This window comes from Myotis davidii, unplaced genomic scaffold (assembly GCF_000327345.1).
Source record: "Myotis davidii unplaced genomic scaffold, ASM32734v1 scaffold362, whole genome shotgun sequence".
In the NCBI taxonomy this organism is placed as follows: domain Eukaryota; kingdom Metazoa; phylum Chordata; class Mammalia; order Chiroptera; family Vespertilionidae; genus Myotis; species Myotis davidii.
The window spans coordinates 3,395,783-3,405,475 of record NW_006297152.1 but is presented as its reverse complement, the minus strand read 5'-3'; the positions used below and the strand labels follow the sequence as shown (position 1 = coordinate 3,405,475).

The following is a 9,693-nucleotide window of genomic DNA, read 5'->3' as shown; positions in this document are numbered from 1 at the left end:
AGGTGCTAACTTTAAAAGGAGTTGGGTTTGCAGGAGGCACAGGAAAACTCCTTGCAAAGCAATGCCATCATTTTGACTCAGAAACTTGAAATAATATCCCTACTGCTGCTGTGTCTTTATGAGCTTTGAAAACTGATCCTACCATTTCACAGCTTCCCATGCTATTGTCCTTTTTATCCAATTGTGTTTAGTAATTGGGGATTATTACTAAAGTATAATGGATAGTCGCTATTTGGATCATTCATACATTTATTTTTTTATTTTATTTTAGTACAGAGACAGAAGAAAAAAAAAAGCACCTACCACCATTTTCCCTACTTAAAGCACTAAGTGTAAAAAGGCAGTTTAGAATAGTGGTTAAGGATATGAATTTCCCCACCCTATTACTTGGGGTGACTTAGGCAAGTATTGAAATGCTTTAAACCTCCATTTTCTAATTAAACAAAATGGCAACTTTCTCATGGGGTTATTGTAAAGATTAAATGAGATGATGCTTATATAATAACACATATCTGACACATACAGAGTTTGTGAGGTTATTAGCTATAAGCACCGTTGTGAACTTACCTACAACTCTTCTAATTTCCAGGATTAAAGCTACTATTGCCAAGACTGGAGCCCTCTGAGAAATGGTGTTCCATGGTGTGTAATTAACAATGACCCTCAAGAGGAAGTTACTCTTATTGCCTTTCTCTTCTCCGCCTCACTGACATTTGGTATGTGTCTGTCTCCACTACTAGATGCTGAGTTCTTTGAGGAGAGGTTCTATGCCTTATGCCTCTTTGAATTGCTGAGTCTGGTTAATTGCAGACTCTTACTAAAGGAATGTATAAATGAACATGTATGTAAATAGACTTGAAACATTCATTTCAAAGTTGTACTGTTTATGTCATTTTAAGTAATTATCTAAAAAATAATTTATTTTAACTGGGTCTTAAAAAGCAATCTAGGCATTATAGCTACAAACAAAGGAATAGTTAACAATCATATAATGTTCTTTGTTTACTTCTCCAAAAGCATGTCCAGTTAAGGCATTTTACATCTGAGATATCTATTTGATATCTAAGTGGAGGGAGTTGGATATAAGTTTGGAGAGGTCCTACATTTCCAGAAACGTACAGAAGTTCATACGTTTGGAGAAAATTAGGAGTTGTCAACCGATGGATACTTAGAGCCACGTGACTGAATAAGATCACCCAGGGAGAGGATATGAGTTAAGAGAAGAAACGGTTTTAAGACAAAATCCTGGAACATTCCAAAGCTTAAGAGTTGGAATGAGAAGTCACAAAGACACTGAGCTGAACAGGGTCAGAAGGTCGGAGAAATTAGGAGAGCCAAGAGAAAGCCAGTCATCAGATGTTTAGCTCTCATTGTCTCTCTCTGTCTTCCATCTCATTCTCTGATTCCTACCATTGATCTCAGGAGATGTTGCCAATTTTGGTGCTGTATTTGGATCCACATCCTTAGTTTTCTTATGACTCTGTGCTCCTCAAGACATGTCATGCCCTGTTTTGCATGCGTCTTCAAATTTGGCCCACCTAACGCTTTAGGATCGAGAGCAGGGGTCCGCAAACTTTTTAAACAGGGGGCCAGTTCACTGTCTCTCAGACCGTTGGAGGGCCGGACTATTGTTTAAAAAAAACCTATGAACAAATTCCTATGCACACTGCACGTATCTTATTTTGAAGTAAAAAAACAAAACGGGAACAAATACAATATTTGTATTTGCATGTGGCCCACGGGCCGTAGTTTGAGGACCCCTGATCTAGAGAGTGAAGGTCAGGGGTGTCCCTATGCCTGCTTCAGCTCACATCCATCATGTTGTACCTTGCCCTTCCTTATTCCTTACCTCACTTGTCATCCTCTCAACTGGAGGAAAAGAAGAGATAGCTGCTCTTGATGCTCTTGGCTTCGGACCCCCTGATTCAGTTTTCAGGTGAGTACCTTGCACCCATTTAACTTATCCTGCACCCTGTTTTTCTGGACTTCCTCCTTGCCTGTGTATTGTATTCTTTTTCCAACTATGGGCATTTGGCCACTTTGGACCAACAACCTTGTTCTTTTCAGTAAGTCCCAGAGCCCTTTTATCTCTGCACAACCCCACCTCTAGTACACCCCATTTTCAGTGGCTAGTTCTCTTGCTGGGACCCTGCGGGACATTTGAGCCATATTTGGAATAAGGTCAATTCTCCTGAACACAGCCGAATATATTGCCCACATTTTTTACCACGTGGGATCTCAAAGAGTCTGGAAAATAAAAAATTCCCTGGAACAGAGGTGTATAAGATGGAATAAAGCAAATATTTGATTCTCAACCTGCAATTGGTGCTTGCTTCCAGCAATTACATGCTAAATCAGTAAGAATTTCTTGAGAAAGTACCAGAGAGTTTAATTAGCAAACAACACCTGATATTTCCCCCTAGAGATTGTGGAGCATAAATTAAGAAACTAGAATCCCAAGATAATTACATAGGTCCTAGAATTATTTTAATGGGTTGTTATTTGAGGGATCTATAATCATTGGTTTGTTCCCTTTTAGCCTAAATTCTTACTAAGTAGGGTTAGAAATGTTTATGGGAATGGTGATTGCGATCTAATAATAAGCATTAGAATTCCTAATTTTCAAGGCCATTGTATCACTAAATCACTAGAAACAAAGTAAAGAATTTCCAAGTCTAGTTTTCCTATGTGTGTTGGCTAATGATGCTTGATATAGAACAGCTGTATTCTTTCCTTCAGTCCTTCATTTAACAAGGTAGATATCTGCAGAGATTTTCACTCATTTTTATTAGATTTTTATATGTAATTGTGTCTTTGCTGCTTTCAAAATAAAACATGTTTTATTCCATTGTGAAACATTCAAACAATACAGAAATTAAGAAGGAATTTAGAAACTCAAAGTCCCCACAGGTTCTTTTTTCCTTAAATATAATCCTTCTTAATGGTTTGGTGTATAATCTTTTGAATATTTTTGTATTACAAACGTGGAATATGGTACATATTCTGGAGAAACTTGATTTTTTTTACTTGATAATATATCTTTGATATCTGTCTACATCAGTACTTGCAGCTCTCATTATTTTAACAGTTATATGTATGAATATACCAAAATTTATTTAGCCAAAAATGTGCAGTTTTTTACCAACACAAACTGCAAAAATTAACATCCATGTATATATTTTTTGCACACTTGTGTGAGCTTCTGTAGGATACACTCCTGGAATTGGACTTCTTAGGTTAAAAGATATCTGCACCTAAAACTTTGAAAGGTAACTACCAAATTGCGCTCTTTAGAGGTTGTTTCATTTTTCATGCACATCAATAATGTATGCAATATTCGTGTTCTTAATAAACATTGACTAACAATGAGTATTTTGATTGCATGGACATGGTAGACAGAAAATTATATCTACTGAAATTTGCATTTTCTAAAAGATATTGTATGATTAAACTAGATACTATTTTGTAAAAATATAAAGCAAGTATTTTTAGTGATTGCTTTTTAAAAATTGTAATTATTATCAGTGCTTAAAAGCATAACAAATGTATCTTAAGAACAAGGCAAACAGTGTGTACACATATACATTTAATGCATATATATTACATTGGGTCAATTGCTAGGTCACATGTATCCTATATAAGAAAAGCTTAGGTGGCGTCACACGCAATGTCATCACAAGATGGCTGCCACAAGATGTCCATCACAGGAGGGCAGTTGGGGGCGACCAGGTCGGCAGGGGAGGGCAGTTGAGGGAGACCAGGCCTGCAGAGGAGGGCAGTTGGGGGCGACCAGGTCGGCAGGAAAGGGCAGTTGGGGGCGATAAGGCCGGCAGGGGAGCAGTTAGGAGGCAATCAGGCCTGAACCAGCAGTTGGACATCCCCCAAAGGGTCCCAGTTTGGAGAGGGTGCAGGCCAGGCTGAGGGACTGCTCTCCCCCCATCCCCTCCATGAACGAATTTCATGCTCAAGGCCTCTAATAAATGAATAAGGACTGATGTTGAAAGATGAATAATGATATGGTGCACAATACTAATCTAAGCAAATAAGTAGGAGAGGAAGTTGTTAAACATAGTTTGAGAACTAGTCAAATTTCAAGTTATAGTTGGAATATTAGGATTAATGTACTAGTATAGCATTTAAGCTTCTAGTCTTAGTATGAAGTGTTAGTGTTTTGACAATAGTCTTTAAAATCAACATCCAAGTACACTTCTTGAAAGTACACCAATAATGCCCTGACCTGTTTGGCTCAGTGGATGGAGCATCGGCCTGCGGACTGAAGGGTCCCGGGTTCAATCCCGGTCTAGGGCATGTACCTTGGTTGTGGGCACATCCCCAGTAGGGGGTGTGCAGGAGGCAGCTGATTGATATTTCTAACTCTCTATCCTTCTCCCTTCCTCTCTGTAAAAAAATCAATAAAATATATTTTTTTAAAAAAGAAAGTACACCAATAATGAACTTTCCTGTTGGTCATTATTTTATTTTGGGTAGCTGCAACAATATCATAGGGCATTCCGAACATGCGGGTTCCCCTGACCCAAGATCATTCCTGGAATATTTATCTTTGGAATATCCAAAGATAGCAACCTCATTCCTCCTCCGTTCTTTTCCACTAATGAGCTCTGTATCTTCTATGTTTGTTAATACAGATGGCTCTTTTTCTGTACCACGAATGGTGTGGTGTCTACGAGTTGTTTGTGACATCGTCTTGTAATGCAGTTTGTTTTCACTATGTGTCAAGTCCCAAGCTACAGGTTGGATGAAAATATGGTCAAGCTTAATTAAGGAGCGAAGTCAGGAAATGAATAGGTCGCCAAATAGCTAAGAACTGGATCACGTGGAAGAAGGGACAGTGGTATTGAGGTCAGGCCCACAGTAGTCTTTCAGTTTTTTAAGAAAAGGTCAAACCAGAGCAGCTAATGTGATGAAGTTTAAGAGAGAAGAATGCAGGCTAAGAATGTGCAAATGTCAAGATGTCAAAGAACTGAAATCCCACTGACTATGGATATCATACGGTTGTAGAACAGTTCATTTGCAGCTACATTCACCTCATCTTACTACCCAGTGGCAGACTTCATAATTCTTAAGGAAGCACAAATTTGAATCTTATACATGATCTATGAAATGTGTTTATTTAAAAAAAAAAACAAAATTTTTCTATACATAAAAATCCTTAGAAAAATCTCTCTTCCTGTATGTAACACAGAAAACCCTAGTTTTCTAGGTTACCAGGACGATTTTCAGATTTATCTAAGTCAGAGATTTAAAACCTTTTCAACTCATGGCATATGTAAACTAATTACTAAAATTCTGTGGCACACCAGAAAATATGTTATATTTTTTTTGCCAATCTCACCAATACAATATAGACATAATTTTGTTTCATTCACACCAGATGGCTATTGTTGTGTTGGCTGTTGTCATTGTTTTATTTGATAATCTAAGGGAAAAGAGGTCAGTGCTCCTGACTTAAATAGTCAGGTATGGCATGTTTTAAAAATTCTTGTGGCACACCAGTGTGCCTGGCACGGCACACCGGCTGAAAATCGCTGACCTAAATTATAACCTACTTTAGTATGTTATTCAATGTATATTTAAATGGTTTGCTTTTGTGGAGTAAAAAATGCTAATGAGTCAGCAGATGGATACTGCAGAGGTTTCCAGATCTTGATGTAGTCTAAAATAAAACAAAACTTTCTTTGTATGGGTGGGATTTGGCAGTTCTTTTCAATTCTCTACTAAAAAAAAACACATTTCTAAGAAATGTGTTAATTAAGAGATGTCTTTACCCTCTACTCTCTCACCCCACAAAAATCATTCTAGCCCCACGCTTGCTTTAGATGGGAAAAATTTAAATGTGCATAAAGGCAGTTTGAGCAAGTTGTAACTTGATTTAAATAGTTTGCATTCTTCATCTGTGCTTTCCCTCTGGGATCTTCTAGCCTTCTTTCCCAGAGAGGTTTCCATTTGAGTTCTGGATTTCAATATTCATCATCTATTCCTTGTTAGTTCCCAGGATGATTTTTGGTGTTTCTAGATCCTTGCCAAGGCACAAATTTCATCTCTTGCAGGAAGCATTTTGAAAGAAAACATCTACAGAGTTTGTTTGAATGGAACAAACTTTCTTCATATGAGAAAACGAAAGCCATTTACTATTAAATCCTACTTTATTTTGTTTGAAATTTGCTGTCACAATAATATCTCCTATTTATGTATTCCATTATTAACTGCAAAGAAACAGTGGACTCTCCATGCTGCATCAGAATGAAAAATTTTATTCATTCTTTTGACTTTTCAAGCACATGCTAGTTCATTATTTTAATAAAATGCTCTAACAGATGTTAGGCAGAATGTGGTCACATCTGGGACATATAAAAATACCATTCCAAGTCACCATAGGAGGGAAATAGCACTATTGTTTAGTTCTCCTCAAAAGCATAACTAGCCCATCTTATTTAATCTGTTTCACTCCTTTAAGTTGGATAGTTAAGAGTAGCACCAATTATTTTGTCTTGGGAATACAAAAAGGAACAATGAATCAAAACACCAAGGGAAGTGTCACGAAAAGAAATACACTATGCTGAAACACAAATCAAACTCCGCTAAAGCTTGTGGCTAGAGTTATGTACTTTTCTTTTTTTAGCTGACAAGGTTGTAAATCTTGAGTTGCTTGCTTCCTGAAGCCACCCTGAATTATAAGTCTGTTTCGGCCTTTTTACGATGTCCCTACTTAACTTGACCCTTTCAAAGACAGCATTGCACATATATTCCAGTCTTCTAACCTAGCTTTTAGTTTTTTATTTAGTTATTTTCTTAGAGTAAGTGTTCTAAGAAAACAAAAACAAAACCTGCTGGTTTTCTGCCAATGAATCAGGTCCATATACTGTTATATTTAGTATCATCTGTAGCTTCTTGAAAATAAACCACGCTGAGGATTAGAATAATAACTAGTGCTGAGAGGAAGGTAGACGTTTGTCTCACATAGTGCTTACCAGTTAGAAAGAAAAAAGTCTCAACTTGTGTATGCAGTGTGGAACTGAAAGGCACACATGGCTTAATGGAAAGTGTGTTGGATTTGGAGTCAGATGACCCAGGTTTGAGCCTCAGCTCTGCCCCTTTTTGCTCGATGTAACAAAAGTCATATTTCCCTTGCCTATAAAGTAGGAATGATACCTCAGAGGACTGTTTTGAAGATTCAGTGAAATCATGGATATAAAAGTGCTCTCTGCCCTGGCCAGTGTGGCTCAGTTAGTTGGAGCACTGTTCTGTACACCAAAGGGTGCCAGGTTTCATTCCTGGTCAGGGCACATTCTCAGGTTTCAGGTTCGACCCCTCGGTCGGGACATGTGCTGGAGGCAATGGATGGATTTTTCTCTCTCACATCACTGTTTCTGTCTCTCCCTCTCCCTTCCTTTCCTAAAATCAATGAACTTCTTAAAAAAAAAAAGTGTCCTCTAAACTGGGTTAGATACATAGCTTATCTGTTGGTGGTCTGCAGTCTTCATCTTAGATGAGCACATAACAATTAGATATTTGGAGAACAGCTGAAAAGAAATCCATGTGGTAGATATAGAATAGGCAGGTGTGAAATTCCATTTAAGACACACTGCCTAAAGAAAGCAAGCCTCTGGAGGAACTAAATGCAATCTTGATAGAAATTTCGGCTCTTAAGTAATAACAGTGAGAAGTAAACCAAGCTCATTCTATTTCACATACACACTGGGATCAAAGATTCCCCGTCTTTCACTCTCTTAACACCTAATTCTTGAGCATCTAGGATACGTGCCACACATTGTGCTTATTCTATAGGTGTACACTGATGGGCAAGATTTCTGCTCTTAAGGAACTAATGTCCTAATTACATAAGTTACACTAATACCTTTATTCCAAGCATTTGGTAAAGTGTAGGCACATAATAGATGCTCGATAAAAGTTGATTGAGCTGAACTAATCTCCCTAATTTTGTAGCATTACACATCGCAGACAGCCAGTAGAGAGGCAATGCTGTGATCAGAGATGCCTACCTAATTCACTGTGTGATTAACAGGTTACTGCTTCTGAAGGGGAAAAATATTTTTCCCTGTTTTTTGAGGGGAAAAATATTTTAACTAGAGTTATCTAGTCATCCACCTATGTAGTGTTAATGTAATGTTTTCCTACTTAAAATATAATTATCACTTCTAATTAATACTTTGGGAATATGGTGCACAATACTAATATCAACCACCCAGAACCCCTATTGTGCTCACAGGTGTGAAAAAACTCCAAGTTTCATTTTGTAACACTGGATCTCTTGAGTGACTTCCAGAAAGTTATGCTTGCCTAACATAAACTTGCCTAATTAATAGAGCCATAGTGCCAAGCTTTTGAGTAAGAGATAATATAGATAATATGAGTTCCACTAATTTATCAGTAGTATCTTCCATATTAAGGATGAAGGTCTAGCTTTTTAATCACACTTATTCCAGATATCCCATACGTTTTCCATTTTCCCACTAATTCTCATGTGAATCTTTTCTAAGTACTATATTTAACTTTCATCCATAAAGTTCCCGTGCTTTCTACAAATGATCACTTTTCTCAACACCAATTGACTTTCTTAATCTAACTGCACTTCATTATTTTCATAAGCATTTTAACAAGAGCAAAATACTTTGAATTATGAAGATCTTTAATTGAACTACACATGCAGTCATCATAAATAAAGATGGCAGATGCTTCTGCAATTGCATTATTTTTAGAAAGTGGACCTTACCCGAAGGAAGAATTAGAAGCATTACTGATTATTTTTATTTTTCACATTGGAGGAAGGGCTTAACCTGGAAGAATCTGAGAATTGTACTTTCTTATTTAAAGCTCTAGATAGCAGGTGAAAGTTTTCAAGTCACTGAAATAATAATGCTTTGCTCTTACTTTAATGGATTGGCAGGATACACAAAGCGTGTCTTTAATGTTTTAGATACTTAAATCCTAGTTCTTCAGGAAATCGTCTGAACACACCACCTGAAATTGATCCTTTTCTTTTCCAAGATCCTAAGTAAATTCAAGCCACTTGATTGGCATTGCTTATAGAGAGCTTTAGAGAGTTCGAAAGCTGGAAAGAACCTAAGAATCATTCAACACGATCCTCTCATTTTGCAAATAATAAAAAATAAATCCAGAGGAGTTATGTAATTTACTGAAGTCCCATAGTTAGAGACACATTGAAGGCCATAAACCTAGCTTGCCCAATTCCCAGTGCAGCCCATTCCTTTATGCCATCCACGAGTGCCCTGCTACTGTTGATTTTTGCAAGAGAACTTTACATCTCACCAATAGTAGTACATCTTGAGATCAGGGAACTCTTTTACTTCTTTGTTACTTCTTCAGTGTATAGCTTAATTTTTGTGCACTTTATATAATTTTTTGTAGACTAGTTGGTTGTGTTTTAGGTAATGATTACAGGTATTTAACCTATTCTTACCAATATATTCTCAGGTTCAGAAGGTAATACTGGAAGGGGCCAAAGAGGTAGGAATCAAAGAGCAGCCAGGTAAATAGTAAGAGCTGATGAGAACGCTTACAGACGTCCCACGATACGCGTTGAGAACTGAAGGTCATTTCCCCCGGGATCATTGCATCTTGCAGGTCCAGCGTGCAGGGTGGAAAGTGTGTCTTTGCTGAAAGGGGGCGGCAGGGTGCAGAAGTTCAGGGGAA

The 9,693-nt window shown here is 37.5% G+C and overlaps 1 protein-coding gene across 1 annotated transcript in view; it reads left to right on the top strand.

The window, feature by feature from the left end:
* Positions 1-655: 655 nt before the first annotated feature.
* The window catches only part of RNF2 (ring finger protein 2), a 37,067-nt gene continuing 28,029 nt past the window's right edge, over positions 656-9,693 (top strand). Inside the window, exon 1 of the mRNA XM_006772948.2 lies at positions 656-716. The gene's annotated coding sequence lies outside the window, so the exon portion shown is untranslated. The remainder of the gene's footprint in view (positions 717-9,693) is intronic.